A 19,740-nucleotide genomic window follows, 5' to 3' on the forward strand; every position below is an offset into this window, starting at 1 on the left:
GAAGATTTTTTTCTTTGAGTATGTTGAATATAGGCCCTCAATCTCTTCTGGCTTGTAGGATTTCAGCTAAGAGGTCTGTTGTTAGCCTGGTTGGGTTCCCTTTCTAGGTCACCTGCCCCTTCTCTCTAGCTGCCTTTAACATTCTTTCTTTCATTTCAACCTTGAAAAATCCGAGGATTATGTGTCTTGGAGAAGATCTTCTTGTGTAGAATCTTGCAGGAGTTATCTGTATTTTCTGAATTTGACTATTAGCCTCTCTAGCAATGTTGGGAAAGTTTTCATGGAAACATCCTGAAATATATTTTCAAAGCTGTTTTCTTCCTCCCTTCCCTTTCAGGGATGCCAGTGATTCATAGATGTGGCCTTTTTACATAATCCCATATTTCTCAGAGGTTTTGTTCATTCCTTTTTATTCTTTTTTCTTTATTTTTGTCTGACTGTCTTATTTCAGATAACCAGTCTTCAAGTTCTGAGATTCTTTCCTCAGCTTGGTTTATTCTGCTGTTAATACTTGTGATTGCATTGTGAAATTCTTGCATTGTGTTATTAACCTCTGTCAGACCTGTTAGTTTCTTTTGTATACCAGCTACTGCATCCTTCAGCTCCTGTATTATTTTATTGTGATTCTCATTTTCCTTGGATTGGATTTTGCCATCTTCCTGAATCTCAATGATCTTTGTTCCTATCCATATTCCGAATTCTATTTCTGTCATTCCAGCAAGCTCAGTCTGGCTAAGAAATCTTGTTAGAGGACTAGTACCAGTTGATTGGAGGACACATGACACTCTGGAAATTTGAGTTACCAGAGTTCTTGCATTGATTCTTTCTCATCTCTGTGTGTGGGTGTTCCTTTATCTGCAGTGTAGATTGTGTACAGTCAATAGACTTCTTTTCTGGATGTTTTCATCGGGCCATGGCTTTGTGTAAGGTCTTTATTTGAAGCTGACTTCTTGTCTCTGGTTTCAGAGTAGGGGTATGTTACTGACATATTTTTAGTGTTGAAGCTTTGCAGTGTGATCCAGCAGATGACACTAAGGCTTATTGGTCAGTTGATAGATTCTTGCTCAGTTGTGTGACTTCCTTAAGTTTCCTCACAGTTGTGTTCCCTCTCAGTGCTCTGAAAGTGTGAGTTCCTCTCCCCCTTAAGTGCTGGCTCTAGTTCATGACTTAGCACTCCTGGGCTTCCTACTGCAGCTCTGGGGCAATCTCAGTGTTTATGTTTCTCCCCCAGCTTACAGGCAGCAGTAGTGGTGGTGGCCAAGGGTAGTTTGCCTGACTCCTGGGGGCTCCACCCAAGAGAAATGCAGGTCAGCCATTGCTCAGTGCAATCAGCCCAAGATGGAGGGTTTGGACTGTGGGCCCACGCCAGGGGTTCCTTGTCTGGTGATGAGTTGGGTGGTGGGGGCAGTGGTATGGGACCCATGGAAGATGAACTGACCATCTCTCCTTAGGTCAACTGCAGCTTGTTGGAGGTATGGACAAAGCATTTAGGGTCTTTATTGCTTCATTAGTCTGAGGGTGGCAAGGGCACTTCCTCTGCAGAGGTAGTGGCAGAGAGGCTTTCAGTTACCCCTGGAGGCTCTGTCCAGGGTGTTGCTGAGTTGGTACTGGCTCAATAGCTCTGGCAGGCGTGGTTGGAGGCCCAGGCCTAAAAGACCTGCTCTGTGAGAAGATATGGGCAGGGGCACCCATGTAACAGTCTGACCACTTTTCTGTAGGGCTGCTGCAGTATGCTTGGGGCCCACTCCAGTGCCTAGTCATCTCGGATTTTCCAGAACCTAGAGGTGTCACCAGTGAAGGCTGCAAAATAGCAAACATGCCAGCCTGTTCCTCTCTCTGGGACCTTTGTCCCAGGGAAGTATGGACCTGTTGGCAATCCAAAGGCACCTGTAGGAAATGGCTGGAGACCCTGGTTGGGAGGTAACATCTAGTAAAGAGGAACAGGATCAGGACCCACTTTAAAAAGCAGACTGGCCATGGTACAGTAGCTGTCCTGTGCTAGGGATCCACTTCAACCACCAGGTGCCTCAGGCATTCCAAAGCCCAAAGGCTGGAATGGCTGTCACCCAAACAGCAAAGATGGTGGCCCACCCCTCCCTCTGGGAGCACTGTCTCAGTGGGAATTCAGATCTCTGTCAGCTGGAGAGCTCAGGCAGGGGTGGCTGGAGACTCCAGTTGGGAGGTCCTGCCCAATGAAGAGAAAGGGGATCAGGCACCCACTTAAAGTAGCAGACTGGCCACATATTGGTAGAGGAGCTGTGCTGTGCTGAGGGATCTTTTCCACCCTAAGTGGGCTCACTCTCCAAAGCCTGAAGGCTGGAATGGATAAGATGCCCAAACAGCAAATACAGTGGCCCACCCCTCTCATCCCTCCAGCCACTGCCCCTGAGATCATAATGACAGGATCAAATTCACACATAACAATATTAACCTTAAATGTAAATGGGCTAAATGTTCCAATTAAAAGACACAGACTGGCAAATTGGATAAAGAATCAAGACCCATCAGTGTGCTGTATTCAGGAGACCCATCTCACATGCAGAGACACACATAGGCCCAAAATAAAGGGATGGAGGAAGATCTACCATGCAAATGGAAAAAGAAAAAAAGAGCAGGGATTGCAATCCTAGTCTCTGATAAAACAGACTTTAAACCAACAAAGATCAAAAGAGACAAAGAAGGCCATTACATAAGGGTAAAGGGATCAATTCAATAAGAAGAGCTAACTATCCTAAATATATATGCATCCAATACAGAAGCACCCAGATTCATAAAGCAAGTTCTTAGAGACCTACAAAGAGACTTACACTCCCACACAATAATAATGGGAGACTTCAACACCCCACTGTCAACATTAGACAGATCAACGAGACAGAAAGTTAACAAGGATATCCAGGAATTGAACTCAGCTCTGCACCAAGCTGACCTAACAGACATCTACAGAACTCTCCACTCCAAATCAACAGAATATACATTCTTCTCAGCACCACATCACACTTGTTCCAAAATTGACCACATAGTGGAAGTAAAGCACTCTTCAGCAAATGCAAAAGAACAGAAATTATAACAAACTATCTCTCAGACCACAATTCAATTAAATTAGAATTCAGGTTTAAGAAACTCACTCAAAACCGCACAACTGCATGGAAACTAAACAATCTGCTCCTGAATGACTACTGGGTAAATAATGAAATGAAGGCAGAAATAAAGATGTTCTTTGAAACCAATGAGAACAAAGACACAACATACCAGAATCTCTGGGACACATTTAAAGCAGTGTGTAGAGGGAAATTTATAGCAATAAATGCCCACAAGAGAAAGGAGGAAAGATCTAAAATTGACACCCTAACATCACAGTGAAAAGAACTAGAGAAGCAAGAGCAAACACATTCAAAAGCTAGCAGAAGGCAAGAAATAACTAAGATCAGAGCAGAACTGAAGGAGATCGAGATGCAAAAAAACCATCAAAAAAACAATGAATCCAGGAGCTGGTGTTTTGAAAAGACCAACAAAATTGATAGACCGCTAGCAAGACTATTAAAGAAGAAAAGAGAGAAGAATCAAATAGATGCAATAAAAAATGATAAAAGGGATATCACCACTGATCCCACAGAATACAAACTAACATCAGAAAATACTATAAACACCTCTACGCAAATAAACTAGAAAATCTAGAAGAAATGGATACATTCCTGGACATATACACTCTCCCAAGACTAAACCAGGAAGAAGTTGAATCCCTGAATAGACCACTAACAGGCTCTGAAATTGAGGCAATAATTAGTACCCTACCAACCAAAAAAAGTCCAGGACCAGACGAATTCACAGCCGAATTCTACCAGAGGTACAAAGAGGAGCTGTTACTATTCCTTCTGAAAATATTCCAATTAATAGGAAAGAGGGATTCCTCCCTAACCCATTTTATGAGGCCAGCATCATCCTGATACCAAAGCCTGGCAGAGACACAACAACAAAAGAGAATTTTAGACCAATATCCCTGATGAACATTGATGCAAAAATCCTCAATAATATACTGGCAAACCAAATCCAGCAGCATATCAAAAAGCTTAGCCACCACCATCAAGTTGGCTTAATCCCTGGGATGCAAGGCGGGTTCAACATATGCAAATCAACAAATGTAATGCAGCATATAAACAGAACCAAAGACAAAAACCACACGATTATCTCAACAGATGCAGAAAAGGCCTTTGACAAAATTCAACAGCTCTTCATGCTAAAAACTCTCAATAAACTAGGTATTGATGGAACGTATCTCAAAATAATAAGAGCTATTTATGACAAACCCACAGCCAATATCATACTAAATGGGCAAAAACTGGAAGCATTCCCTTTGAAAACTGGTGCAAGACAGGGATGCCCTCTCTCACCACTCCTATTCAACATAGTGTTGGAAGTGCTGGCCAGGGCAATTAGGCAGGAGAAGGAAATAAAGGGTATTCAATTAGGAAAAGAGGAAGTCAAATTGTCCCTGTTTGCAGATGACATGATTGTGTATTTAGAAAACCCCATCATCTCAGCCCAAAATCTCCTTAAGCTGATAAGCAACTTCAGCAAAGTCTCAGGATACAAAATCAATGTGCAAAAATCACGAGCATTCCTATACACCAATAACACACAGACAGCCAAATCATGAGTGAACTCCCATTCACAATGGCTTCAAAGAGAATAAAATACTTAGGAATCCAACTTACAAGGGATGTGAAGGACCTCTTCAAGGAGAACTACAAACCACTGCTCAACGAAATAAAAGAAGACACAAATGGAAGAACATTCCATGCTCATGGATAGAAGAATCAATATAGTGAAAATGGCCATACTGCCCAAGGTCATTTATAGATTCAATGCCATCCCCATCAAGCTACCAATGACTTTCTTCACAGAATTGGAAAAAACTACTTTAAAGTTCACATGGAACCAAAAAAGAGCCCGCATTGCCAACACAATCCTAAGTCAAAAGAACAAATCTGGAGGCATCATGCTACCTGACTTCAAACTATATAACAAGGCTACAGTAACCAAAACAGTATGGTACTGGTACCAAAACAGAGATATAGACCAATGGAACAGAACACAGCCCTCAGAAATAATGCCACATATCTACAACCATCTGATCTTTGACAAACCTGACAAAAACAAGAAATGGGGAAAGAATTCACTATTTAATAAATGGTGCTGGGAAAATTGGCTAGCCATATGTAGAAAGCTGAAACTGGATCTCTTCCTTGCACCTTGTAAAATTAATTCAAGATGGATTAAAGACTTAAATGTTAGACCTAAAACCATAAAAACCCTAGAAGAAAACCTAGGCAATACCATTCAGGACATAGGCATGGGCAAGGACTTCATGACTAAAACACCAAAAGCAATGGCAACAAAAGCCAAAATAGACAAATGCGATCTAATTAAACTAAAGAGCTTCTGCACAGCAAAAGAAACTACCATCAGAGTGAACAGGCAACCTACAGAATGGGAGAAAATTTTTGCAATCTACCCATTGGATAAAGGGCTGATATCCAGAATCTACAAATAACTTAAACAAATTTACAAGAAAAAATAAAACAACCCCATCAAAAAGTGGGCAAAGGATATGAAGAGACACTTCTCAAAAGAAGACATTTATGCAGCCAAAAAACACATGAAAAAATGCTCATCATCACTGGCCATCAGAGAAATGCAAATCAAAACCACAATGAGATACCATCTCACACCAGTTACAATGGCGATCATTAAGAAGTCAGGAAACAACAGGTGCTGGAGAGGATGTGGAGAAATAGGAATGCTTTTACACTGTTGGTGGGATGGTAAACTAATTCAATCATTGTGGAAGACGGTGTGGCTATTCCTCAAGGATCTAGAACTAGAAATACCATTTGACCCAGCAATCCCATTACTGGGTATATACCCAAAGGATTATAAATCATGCTGCTACAAAGACACATGCCCACGCATGTTTATTGCAGCACTATTCACAATAGCAAAGACTTGGAACCAACCCAAATGTCCATCAATGATAGACTGGATTAAGAAAATGTGGGCCGGGTGCGGTGGCTCACGCTTGTAATCCCAGCACTTTGGGAGGCCGAGGCAGGCGGATCACGACGTCAGGAGATCGAGACCACAGTGAAACCCCGTCTCTACTAAAAAAATACAAAAAAATTAGCCGGGCATGGTGGCGGGCGCCTGTAGTCCCAGCTACTCAGAGAGGCTGAGGCAGGAGAATGGCATGAACCCAGGAGGTGGAGCTTGCAGTGAGCCGAGATTGCGCCACTGCACTCCAGCCTGGGCAACAGAGCAAGACTCCGTCTCAAAAAAAAAAAAAAAAAAAAAAAGTGGCACATATACACCATGGAATACTATGCAGCCATAAAAAAGGATGAGTTCATGTCCTTTGTAGGGACATAGATGAAGCTGGAAACCATCATTCCGAACAAACTATTGCAAGGACAGAAAACCAAACACTGAATGTTCTCATTCACAGGTGGGAACTGAACAATAAGAACACTTGGTCACAGGGTGGGGAACACCACACACCGGCGCCTGTCATGTGGTGGGGGGAGGGGGGAGGGATAGCATTAGGAGAAACACCTACTGTAAATGACAAGTTAATGGGTGCAGCACACCAACATGACACATGTAAAATATGTAACAAACATGCACTCTGTGCACATGTACCCTAGAACTTAAAGTATAATAAAAAAAAAAGAAAAAGAAAAAGAAAAAAAAAAACAAAGTCATCTCTACCACTCTTTCTTTATAGCTTGCATTGTTCTAAAAAGTACTTAGCAAAATTATGAAGATATTCTATCTCCGCATTTATGAAAGTCTTGTAAAGAAAAATCGTTCTTTCGGCTGGGCACAGTGGCTCACGCCTGTAATCCCACCCAGCACTTTGGGAGGCCGAGGCGGGCAGATCACCTGAGGTCAGGAGTTCAAGACCAGCCTGGCCAGGCCAGGTGCAGTGGCTCACGCCTGTAATCCCAGCTCTTTGGGAGGCCGAGGTGGGCAGATCACGAGGTCAGGAGATCAAGACCATCCTGGCTAACACGGTGAAACCCCGTCTCTACTAAAAATACAAAAAATTAGCCGGACGTGGTGGCGGACGCCTGTAGTCCCAGCTACTTGGGAGGCTGAGGCAGGAGAATGGCGTGAACCTGGGAGGTGGAGCTTGCAGTGAGCCCAGATGGTGCCACTGCACTCCAGCCTGGGCGACAGAGTGAGACTCCATCTCAAAAAAAAAAAAAAAAAGAAAAAGAAAAAAAAAAGACCAGCCTGGCCAAAATGGTGAAACCTCGTCTCTACTAAGAATACAAAAAGTAGCCGGGTGTGGTGGCACTGGACTGTAATCCCAGCTACTTGGGAGGCAGAGGCAGGAGAATTGCTTGAACCTGGGAGGCAGATGTTGCAGTGAGCGAGATTGCGCCACTGCACTCCAGCCTGCTGACAGAGCGAGACTCTGTCTCAAAAAAAAAAAAAGAAAGAAAAGAAAAAGAGAAATCCTTCTTTCATATTCTTAGAACAGAACTAAATAAGTAGAAACAAAAGTCTGTCTCTGATCATTAGCAGAGAAAATAGCCAAGAGCTAACATCTGCACTATTCTAAAAGCAAATTGTTTCCCTTTTGGAATTTTTCTCTTTTCTTTTCTTTTCTCTTCTTTTCTTTTCTTTTCTCTGTTCTTTTCTTCTTTCTTCTCTTTCTTCTTCTTTTTTTTTTTTTCTAGATGGAGTCTTGCTCTGTCGCCCAGGCTGGAGTACAGTGGAGCAATCTCAGCTCACTGCAACCTCCTCCTCCAGGGTTCAAGCGATTCTCCTATCTCAGCCTCCCAAGTAGCTGGGATTACAGGTGCACACCACCACTCCCAGCTAATTTATTTTGTATAGTGTACTTTGTATTATTTTATAGAGATGGGGTTTCATCACATTGGCCAGGCTGGTCTTGAACTCCTGACCTCATGACCCACCCGCCTCGGCCTCTCAAAGTGCTGGGATTACAGGCATGAGCCACTGCACCCAGGCCTGGAATTTCTTATATTGTAAGAAAACTATATTCAACATTTAGTATCAATCAAAGGCCTAAAAGAAATCTTAATCTCTGAATTTTTTGAAATTATCAACTGATTACTTTTGTTGAGTGCATAAAATTCTGTGGGTTAAAATTAAAAGAAGCATATGTGTTATCTAGGAGAAATGTTTACATACAGAAATTTTCCCCAGGAAACCAAAATTTCTTTCCTTGTATGCAACTGTAATTTGTAATAGAATTAAAACTCTAAATTCTAATAGAAAATATCCTTTATAAAATTGTGCATTGGTGGTTTTATAAGGAAACAGTCAAGAAGCTAGAATTGTTAATGGATTAGTAAAAGAAATGATAACATTGAAGCCATATTTAGTTAATAGTGAGTTGATTTTAAAAGGACTAGTGCAGCAGGGTCTGGAGACAGACTTTATCAGCTGTCTAACACTAGACTACTTGTGTTCCAGAATCCTGAAAGATTTGCAAAGTCTGGGATTAATAGAAGGCTTGAAGTATATGGAGAGAGATGAGGTTAATGTTTAAAAGAAAGCTGATGGGGGTAGAAAAGATTTCAGCCAAACATGGTGTCACTGTTAACAGTTTAAGAGAGCCATTTTTTAAAAAGATGCAAGGAGCTGAAAGTTGAACTTATTGCTGCTGGGTATCATTCATTTGCAACTGCAGCAACTGAGAAAGTGACTTTTCTTTACTTATCTTTATTCTTTTTCTTTGTCAATTGACTTATTGTGCCATATAGAAACCAAAAAAAAAGTGTTAACAAACCAGAAATAGGATTTTGCTTGGTATTCTGGGAAAAATTTTAGGTTAGAGTTAACTACTCTGAGAGCTTGGATCAGATCTCCTATGAAAATATGTGAACTTAAGAAAATAACTTATATTCCATGGCATTAATTTAGTAATCAAGTGTATAAGCAGTATAGGGTTTCAAAGCCCGGATTTTGGAGCAAGCTGCCAGGATTGAATCTCAGCTACACCACTTACAAGATGTATACTTTGCAAAAGTTACTAAATGTTTCTGTGCCTTGGTTTTCTCTTATGCAGGATGGGAAAAGTAATAACACTTAGCTCATAGGGTTATTGAGGGAGTTACATGATTTATTATCTGGCAAGCATTTAGAAGAGTGCATGAGACACAGTCATTGTTTTAGCAATATGATGAGAACTTTGGTCTAGAACTGAGTGGTTTTCAGATTACTTTAAGCTATGGAAACTTGGTTCAAATTAAATGCCACACAGATGTCTAAATAATAAAACAGATGGAATTAGAGATGTTTTCATTGGACAGACAACAATGGATTTGAGAATCATGCCCTCCATCTTTCCAAACCTTCCCAGGTGACCCCTTAGACAACATTAAGCAACCACAAAATGATGGAACACAGTATAAAACACTAATGAGCCCTTCCAAAGCTGCCATAGCTCATTTATCAGTGGGGAATTGTGGCTGGTAATAGAAATCTGACAACAGTGGTTTAAACATAAAAATCTATCCTTTCATCTAGAAGTTGAGCAGTGGGCAGCTAAGGCCTGTATGGTACTCTCCAAGGCCATGAGGAAACTATGCTCTGTCCTTCTGGAGCTCCAGTCAACAAAGTCATGATCCAGACAGAAAATTATAGGAAAGAGAAAAGGACAAAAGCAGCTTTTTTATAAGCTTCACTCAACATCTTTCGTTAACATCTCTGTTTGTCCCTACATACAGGGGAGGCTAGGAAATGTAATATTTTAGTTGGTTGCATTTCTACCCGGAATTAAGTAAGAATTCTGTTACTAATGAAAGAGATAATGGATTATGCTAAGCTTTCACCTTTTACATATTAATTTTAAAATGCCATTATGTTTTATGAGTGGAAGAGATGTTAAGGCTGCCTCTTAGATCAAATAAAGTGCAGAAAGAATAGTACATCAATCAAAATCTGACTCTTTTAATTGGCTTTTAATCACCCTTAATTCTTACATGGCTTCTGAAAAAGTATATTAATTCCTCTGGTAATTAAAATAATTTTCAATGAAAGTCTGCCAAATTCGTTTGAAAGTATTTTCTTCTTGGACAGGGAAGTAAAAAAAAAACGTTAAAGAGCTGTCCATCTATAAAGTGAGGGTAATTTGAAGTTCTAAAATAGATAATGCACGACAGAAGTATATATAGCATGATGTCCAGCACATGTTAGGTTTACAATAGATAATAATTCTCTATTTTCTATTTTGTTAATCTGAACCCCAATTTCTTCATCTACATTATGAGGAATTTAAGCCAAATAATACCTAAGGTTTCATGAAACTCAAACATACTGTGAGGCAATAAGAAAATTCTAGAAATTCAAAACATTTTAGGGGAAAGGGGCTTCAGATGCCCTCAGAATTAGGTATTCAATAGGTAACATCAGGAATCTAGACTCTATATAAAAAGTAGACTAGTAGTACTACCGGGGCATGGCAAAAGCTAATTATTCTCCCAAGGTTAAACTTTTCAGGGAGTATATTTTAACCTATTGCCAAGATAAAGGTATAGAACTGGAAAGGAGAGGAAAATACTTTTTACCCTCACAAAATTCATTTCACCTAGCTCAGTTAATTATCAATTATTAGTTCTCTCATTCGTCGTATTCTTTGAGCTCCTACTATTTACAGGGCCACTACCACTTGTAGTACTTTATGAGAAATACAAATGAAATAGAAGTTGAAGGGTCTGCCCTAGATAGTCTTGAAGCATGCAAGCAAGATAGCATTACATCAACAAATATTCACTTAGCTTCTCCTGTTTGTCAAATCTCAAATAAGAAATTGCGTATTAAATGTCAAATAAGACCCAAGGCTTGATATCATAATGAGTCTGGTCACCAAATGTTATGCTCAGGACCACTGTACCCCTTGCACAAATCACATTACTTTATTACTCAAAACACACCTTAAAACATTGTCTAGCAAATAATTCTTCCTGTTTCATAGGTCTTCTATTCTTATCAATACTTAAAGCTGACTCAATTTCTTTAGACTGAAGAAACTTCCACTCCTCTGCAGAACAGATCCTCAGAGAGTTTTCATGGGATAATTATTACGTGTGCCTGCAAGTAAAGGATTCGGCTGAATAAGGACACTTCTCCTAGAGCACATAGGAAAATCAAACTCTGGAATTTGTAGCAATGTCAAATTGGGGGAAAAAAAAAGTCTGCCTAAACCTTGAAGAAAACCCATTATCAAAGTCAAATTCCAGTTTCAAAATCAAAATGAGATTTTTTTTTTTTTTTGAGATGGAGTCTCTCTCTGTCACCCAGGATAGAGTGCAGTGGCACAAGCTCAGCTTACTGCAACCACTGCCTCCCAGGTTCAAGCGATTCTCCTACCTCAGCCTCCTGAGTAGCTGGGACTACAGGCATGCACCACCACACACGGCTAATTTTTGTATCTTAGTAGAGGCAGGGTTTCACCTTGCCAGGCTGGTCTTGAACTCCTGACCTCAGGTGATCTGCCTGTCTTGACCTCCCAAAGTGCTGGGATTACAGGCATGTGCCACTACACCCAGCCAAAATGAGATTTCAGATGTTTGCCAAGCTCGGTTCTCCAAGATATGACATGGGAAACTTGTATGTGTTAGGCTGAATTTAGCTTTTATTATCATCTATTTTCTATAGCATCTTCTCTCTTTTTCCTTTTCTCTATTTTGAATTTCTACTTTTCAGTCTTTGTAATGAAAAACAGCCGGAGGTGCCAGACTGAGTATGATCTCTATCTCAAGTTCCATACCAAATTTCAAAGTCTTCTCCTTCCCCACATACAGTACCTTTAGGAGGCCTGGGAAATGTCTTTATGTCTCTTCTTTGACTTTTTTCTTGTATTTTATACTTTAAAATCAATTATTAAACCTCTGATTCTAAAATCAATTATTGAATTTCTGGTGATTTTTGTTGATTTTTTTTTGTTTGTTTTCTGTTGGAGGTACTATGAGTAAGGATAGGATTTATGGCTGGGTAATAGGGAATCAACCTAGAAGAAAGGAGAAATGGCCCCTATCCCGCAATAAATAGATCATCCCCAATAAAATTTCTTGCTATTGCCTGCTGTCATACACTGGACAAATCTAAAGCCCTTCTGAGAGCTGCTTGGCTACCAACACTCATGGACCAAGATGTTAAGCATTGCAGTTTCAAAACATAGAGAATATTTAGAAAACTGAGGGTATGTCAGAAATATTAATTTGTGTTTCCAGAAACAGAGTGTCTAAGAGCCCAAAACAAGTTTTTATCAAAATTCTATTTTGAACTTCTATTTTCCTTTAAAGTTAGAAGAAAAAATGTAAATTCTAGGAATATTTACGTAAATTCTAGGAGTATAAGAAGTGCCAAAGAAATGAAAGGAAGCCATTATTAATTCAACAATGAGTGCTGAAATTAAAACTCTCCATATAATACATGAGTTAAAGATATGATATTGTTAAATGAAAGTTGCAATACCTTTACATAGGATTGAAATCAACTTTAAAAGGTAGACGATAAGGTGACTGAGAAAAGGAATATGAAGGCTTTAGTGATCAATTGAATATCATGTTTCAAAGAATAAAATTCATGTGTTTTATGAAGTCAGATATGTAGAGCAACTAATAGCATATGGATGCATGACAAAAGATAGTGTAAATAAATATATGAATAAGTATAAACATTAGAATTTGCTTTATAAAAAGGTCTGGATTCTGGTCCCCTTGAGTTAGTATCATATGTGGGTTTTTACTCTTTTTCCTGAGACTAAGGTTAAATATGAGACAATTCGGAATGAATATAGTAGGAACCAACAGAAAAGGCTAGATTCAGTAAAGAAAAGGAAAACTGCTATAAAGTAGTAACAGAAAAATGATTCAGATATTCTTTAGATTGATGATCATACTCCAACGCCTTTCTGATTCTATTATATAGGCCCATGTAAATAGCAAAGAATAGAAAAACCTCGAAACAGAAGGAAAAAAGAGGGCTATGACAATATCATAAGACTCCAATGTTACCAACAAGGTCAATCAAGTATTTCAGGAGTATTGCTGTGTCCCAAAACCATGACTTGCCAATAAAGTACAGGAAGATTTTACTGCATCCTGCTTCTCTAGAAGTGTTCCAAAATAAAGTACTTGGATAGGAGGGCATGACTCCCCATCTCTAAGTTGAAGCCCAGTGCAATTGTCCAGCACCTGTTATTTCCAATATGATAAGTCATGCTCAATTAGTAAGGGTTTTCCTCTTTAGAATCCTGTGTGAAGGTGAAAAATTTTAATCAGAAAGATCAGTCTTTCTTATACATCTACTAGGGTGACCTGAAAAGAGCACTGATCTTCATATCAGTCAACTGGGTTTGGAATTCAGCTGGAGCTCTACTTATTGTGTGAGCTCAGGGAAGGTAGTTACACAGTCTGTTCACTGCTGAACTAAAGGTTGCAGTAATAACAACTATTGTTCAGAGTCATTGTTCCTATGAGCCCAGAAGTGCTTTGTAAAATTGCCCATGAGCATCCTTTTCATATTCTCAATTAAAATCCACACATTCCATTTGATGAAGGAGGAGGAGGAGGAGGAGAAGGAAAAGGAGATTCTTATTGATATAAGTATGCTAATTCACTTGTTAGTCTTCTAAAATAGGAAATCAATGGACATTATGTTCTTGGAATAGAAAAATAGATTTTTTCCACTTGCAACATAGAATCACTTTTCTTTTAGGATGGTATCTAGTATTAAGCCTACTGTGCTAATCAGCAAAGATTGGGAAAGTGTAGTTTTTAATGGATCTAAAGCACTTAAATATATGTCCAGCATTTTGCTACTAACGTTTCTAATGTGGAGAGTAGCTGTGAAATGGTTAATTGTGGCATAAATTATTTCTATAATTCAGGTAGAATAATAATATAATTTTTATATTTAGGTGTGATTCCCACACAAAGACTTTAGAATGCTTTAAATATAACATGTCATTAAGTATGTACTCACTGTTTCCCTGGGGCATCCAAAATATCTCTTTTCTCCTAATGAAGGAAAAGAATATGTGTTATAAATTACTGAAATCAAGTAGAATGACAGTGTTAAAAATGATAATAGAAACCATAACGTTCATTTTTCTTTATATATCTAAGAAAAAGATACATATTTTTCTAATGTAATACATGTGAACTAGAGAAATTCATCAAAGAGCTAGCAAATTATTAGAAGAGCATCAAAAAAGGAACCTACAATTAATACCCAGGGAGAATTAGATTTTAATCAAAATTTAACTGTATTCTCTGGGTATTCTATGAATTTTTTAATTTATATCCAGAACAGGAAAGCTGGGTTTTCAGTAAGTGAGATGATCCACAAGTTGAGAGATAGGTGGACAGAGACATAATTTATTATTGTTTTATAAGTAGATAAATTGAATTTAAAAATTCTTCTTTTACCAGTTTTACTGGTTATGATAAAGGTTTAATAAAATTACATAGCTTCTGCCAAAAATGATGAAAGTCATTTTGTAACTTATATAAAATATGTTGTAGTATGTACAAGTTTTTACAGGTCATATATACTGAATTGTAAACATGAATAGGAAAAGGATAGAAATACTCTTCCTTGATAAAGGCAATGATAACAAGACCCTTAACAGCTAGGAGAAAAATCAAGAGTAAGAAGAGTTTTTCCAAAGAACAAAACAAAGAAATGTGCAACCTGAGCATAAAAGCATGTTGAAGCTTTGAGAAAGAAGAAAAGCTCTGGTCTCAAATGAAAAGAAGGAATAATTCCTCAAGCATGGATCATAACTACTGAAGTTCAGGAGCCCTGGGCAACTTAGGTGTACAGATGACTGATTAAATGTGAAGCCGTATGCTATGAATCTAAAGGTCTTAAGCATTTAGGTATTTCTCCTAATGCTATCCCATCCCTTGCTTCCCACATCCCAACAGGCCCTGGTGTGTGATGTTCCCCTCCCTGTCTCTATGTGTTCTCATTGCTCAGCTCCCACTTATGAGTGAGAACATGCGGTGTTTGGTTTTCTGTTTCTGTTAGTTTGCTGAGAATGATGGTTTCCAGCTTCATCCATGTCCCTGAAAAGGACATGAACTCGTCCTTTTTATGGCTGCGTAGTATTCCATGGTGTATATATGACATATTTTCTTTATCCAGTCTATCATTGGTGGGCATTTGGGTTGGTTCCAAGTCTTTGCTATTGTGAAGAGTGCTGCAATAAACATACGTGTGCATGTGTCTTTATAGTAGAAAGATTCATAATCCTTTGGGTATATACCCAGTAATGGGATGCTGGGTCAAATGGTATTTCTGGTTATACGTCCTTGAGGAATCACCACACTGTCTTCCACAATGGTTGAACTAATTTACACTCCCACCAACAGTGTAAAAGCATTCCTATTTCTCCACATCCTTTCAAGCATCTGTTGTTTCCTGACATTTTAATGATCACCATTCTAACTGGCATGAGATGGTATCTCATTGTGGTTTTGATTTGCATTTCTCTAATGACCAGAGATGATGAGCTTTTTTTTCATATGTTTCTTGGCCACATAAACGTCTTCTTCTGAGAAGCGTCTGTTTATATCCTTTGCCCACTTCTTGAGGGGGTTGTTTTTTCCTTGGAAATGTATGTTCCTTGTAGATTCCGGATACTAGCCCTTTGTCAGATGGATAGATTGCAAAAATTTTCTCCCATTCTGTAGGTCGCCTGTTTACTCTGATGATAGTTTCTTTTGCTGTGCAGAAGCTCTTTAGTTTAATTAGATCCGATTTGTCAATTTTGGCTTTTGTTGCCATTGTTTTTGGTGTTTTAGTCATGAAGTCTTTGCCCATGCCTATGTCCTGAATGGTATTGCCTAGGTTTTCCTCTAGGGTTTTTATGGTTTTAGGTCTTATGTCAGGTGAGCTAAGTTTCAACAAAGACTTTCTGGAAAAAAAAAAGCATCCCTGAGATTAAAGTTATAGTGATTTGAAGGGAGGTAAGCTTAAGACTTTTTAATACTCATTGTCAGAACAAGTATTTTTCAAGGCCTTGCATGAATTCACATGGTATGGCTCTGACTTTTATCAAATATACGATTCAAAGTTCTCTGTTGTCTAAAAATTGAAGATAAAAAGTATTTGAAGTTTTAACTACCAGAGGGAAATGAGGCCCATTGTTTTATTCCTTAGAAGGCAGCCTCCCCGGAGCTTGCAGTGAGGCAAGACCGCACCACTGCACTCCAGCCTGGGTGACAGAGGGAGACTCCGTCTCAAAAAAAAAAAAAAAAAAGAAGGCAGCCTCCCAGTGCACAGAGCAGGGTGAGCACAAAAATATAAGGTGGAAGAGCCAAATAGAGACTATCTAGTACAACCTCTGCCCATTTGAAACATTCTCAGAGTTGCTTCCATAGTTTTCTGAAAGTCAAGAGAACATTTGGGCAAAAACAAGGTCCATTTATTCTATAATTTATTTTGTGCCTTGTTCATAATTAACCAACATAAGAGTTTAACTGGCAGTCTACAACTATAGAATGGTAAGTACATTAAAAATGGGGTATTGAATACTCCAAGGATAAAAAAGATGATTAAAAAGAATGAGGAGTTTACATTATGGAATGACACCTTTGTTTCTGTACTATAATCAAAACAATGACATAAAATGAAATTCCAGATGTGAGAATGAATTACACTAGTATAGAATGGGCAAGAGAGAACATTAAAAAGTGACACCTTTAAGGCCGGGCGCGGTGGCTCACGCCTGTAATCCCAGCAGTTTGGGAGGCTGAGGTGGGCGGACCACGAGGTTGGGAGATTGAGACAATCCTGGCTAACACAGTGAAACCCCGTCTCTACTAAAAATACAAAAAATTAGCCAGGCATAGTGGCGGGCACCTGTAGTCCCAGCTACTCGGGAGGCTGAGGCGGGAGAATGGCATGAACCCAGGAAGAGGAGCTTGCAGTGAGCCGAGATAGCGCGCCACTGCACTCCAGTCTGGGTGACAGAGTGAGACTCCGTCCCAAAAAGAAAAAAAAAAAAAGTGACACCTTTAAATCTGAGTTAATAGAGAACACTGCAATGATCCCATTGTTGATTAGAAACAAACAGTAACAAAAACTGTGGGACTACTTCATATTCCATTTAGCAAGATTTTGGTATTTGAAAAGTGACAAAGCATTGAAATCAGTCTTTATGAAAGAAACATCTAAACACTGAGCAGCACAGAACAGTCAAGAAACTATTAAAGGTGAAGTCAGGATATTAAAACAATCAGGGCAGTTAAGGCCAGGTGTGGTGGCTCACGCCTGTAATCCCAGCATTTTGGGAGGCCGAGGAGGGTGGATAATGAGGTCAGGAGATCGAGACCATCCTGGCTAACACAGTGAAACCCCATCTCTACTAAAAAAAAACACACACACACACACACACACACACACACACACACACAAAATTAGCCGGGCATGGTGGCAGGCGCCTGTAGTCCCAGCTACTTGGGAGGCTGAGGCAGGAGGGTGGTGTGAACTCGGGAGGTGGAGCTTGCAGTGAGCCAAGATCGTTCCACCGCACTCCAGCCTGGGGTACAGTGCAAGACTCCATCTCAAAAAAAAAAAAAAAAAAAAATCAAGGCAGTTAACACAAGGACATTTATAAATATGTAGTTCTTAGAGTTGCAAGTAAATGTTCTTATACCCAAAATGCACTTGGAAATAAGCACTAGACGATGGAAGACATGCAAAGGAAGATACTGTTAATAAAGATCAGTTTGGGTTAACAGATTAAGTTTTAGTCATAAGTTAGAGGACACAACATAGCCAGGCTCCTAGTTAATTTAAGCTAGAATACAGATAAATTGAGCATATTCTTCAATGTTCTGGCCTGAAGCTTAGTTCTCTAAATTTCTGCTGAGGGCTGTGTGACAGACTCTTTTCCTGAAGCTAGAGGCAGAGATGAATCAACCATGGTTACTGCCCTCAAGGAAGCTGTAGGGCAGTGGGGCAAAGGGATGCCTTAATCCTTTAATCTAAAATGTTCCATTGAAAGAGGCTCTGATGACATGGGAAAAGCAAGAAAATGGCCAGGGCTGAGAATCAAGGATGCCCGAATCACACTCTGCCACCACAGTTCCTTCCTCAAGTTCCCTGAAGGAGATGTATATTCAAGGAAAAACATCTGAAAAGGAAAAATCTTGAAAGCTTTGGCAAACAAACTCCAGTAGAGTCTACATACTAGACACACTCTCCCACCATTCCCATAGCAGAGAACTACACTGATGGTCTCATAAATAAACTCTCTTTCTCCTCATTTTGACATTGCTAGTTTGTACCATAACTGAAAAAATATTCCCATTTCTGTTATCTATGACTGTGTAACCAACCACTCCAAAACCTAACGGCTTAAAACACTACTGTTTATTTCATTTTCTCTTGTAATTCTGCAGGTTGATGAGGCTCTGTTCTTCCCCTCCACTTGATGTTGGCTGGGGCTGCAGCCATCCAAAGGCTCAACTAGGCTAAAACAGCGAAAATGGCTCACTCACTTGTCTGGCAGTCCATGCTAGCTACTGGCTGGGAGCTCAACTGTGGCGGTTGTCCAGAACACCTGCATGTGTCCTGTACTTTCTCCACGTGACTGTGGCATTGCACAGGCTGTCAGCTGTTGTCTAAGAAAGCATCCCAACAACAAACATTTGAAGGGAACGATGTAGAAGCTGCCAGTGATCTTAACATCTCAGCCTAGAACAGGCACAGTGTCACCTTAACCTCATTCTGTTGGTTAAAGAGTTATGGGGTCGACCCAAAATCAAGAGAAAGGAAAATAAACTGAAATAGAATTACCAGCCATCTTTCATTTGCTCCAATCCTTGAACATAAAAAATTCACATCAGCAGTCCCAAGAATGAAGTGAGGTTATGATGATGATGGGGTGCTGCCGAGAGTAGCCCTAAGTTCTCTCTAGAGGCTAGAATATTTTATATAGAGAATTTGAGTAGCAATTTGTCAGTGTTATTATAATTGGACAATAATATCAACCAGTCAGAGGCTAGGGGAGAGTTGCTTAGTTACTGACTGACTAAATGATAAATCAGAATTTGCAAGTGGAAGAATACAGGTCAATTTTAAAAAAAGTCAAGGCAAATAAATGCTCAAAATAAGATGAGTTTGGGGAAATAAGTAGGGAAGTTGGTGCTAGGTCTGACCTCCCTGACTCTGGGAAGGTCCAACTTTTCCCGTAAAGTGAGTTTCAGTTAAGAGTAAACTAAAATGTTGTGGAATTAATATAGCATTTAGCAAAAATGCCTTTTTGGAGAATCTGAAACTGAAATATGCAATATGAATAAGGTTAATTCAGTGTCATGTCATTTGAATTGTTATTCCTGTGTGCTTCAATGTTCTCTCTTTCCCTGCAACCACTTAAAGATGCTTTTTATTTTAAAAACAACAATGATACACTATGGCATTTCTTTAACTGGAAGCACAGTCTGTCCAATCAATGGGACCTCTAGCCAACAATCTCTTACAGAATGTGAAGGAATAGAGACTGAAAGAAGTTGAGGTAACTTCAAGACAAATGTGTTTTTTTTCTATTTGAGCTCGTTTAACTTTTCAAAATTAAGCCAAGTTAAAACACAAAAATAAACCTTACTATTTCAAACTCATTTAAGTGTTTGTATATATTACATCAATCAGTTTTAAATATGTTTTTTAAATTTGCTGCCTTTAAATGTATTT

At 39.2% G+C, this 19,740-nt stretch overlaps 1 long non-coding RNA gene across 1 annotated transcript in view; it reads right to left on the minus strand.

The window, feature by feature from the left end:
* The window catches only part of LOC134731627 (uncharacterized), a 235,839-nt gene that overhangs the window by 200,227 nt on the left and 15,872 nt on the right, over nt 1-19,740 (minus strand). Inside the window, exon 3 of the long non-coding RNA XR_010114063.1 lies at nt 14,020-14,054. This is a non-coding gene — a long non-coding RNA (uncharacterized lncRNA). The remainder of the gene's footprint in view (nt 1-14,019; nt 14,055-19,740) is intronic.

Source organism: Symphalangus syndactylus, chromosome 10 (assembly GCF_028878055.3).
Source record: "Symphalangus syndactylus isolate Jambi chromosome 10, NHGRI_mSymSyn1-v2.1_pri, whole genome shotgun sequence".
In the NCBI taxonomy this organism is placed as follows: Eukaryota; Metazoa; Chordata; class Mammalia; order Primates; family Hylobatidae; genus Symphalangus; species Symphalangus syndactylus.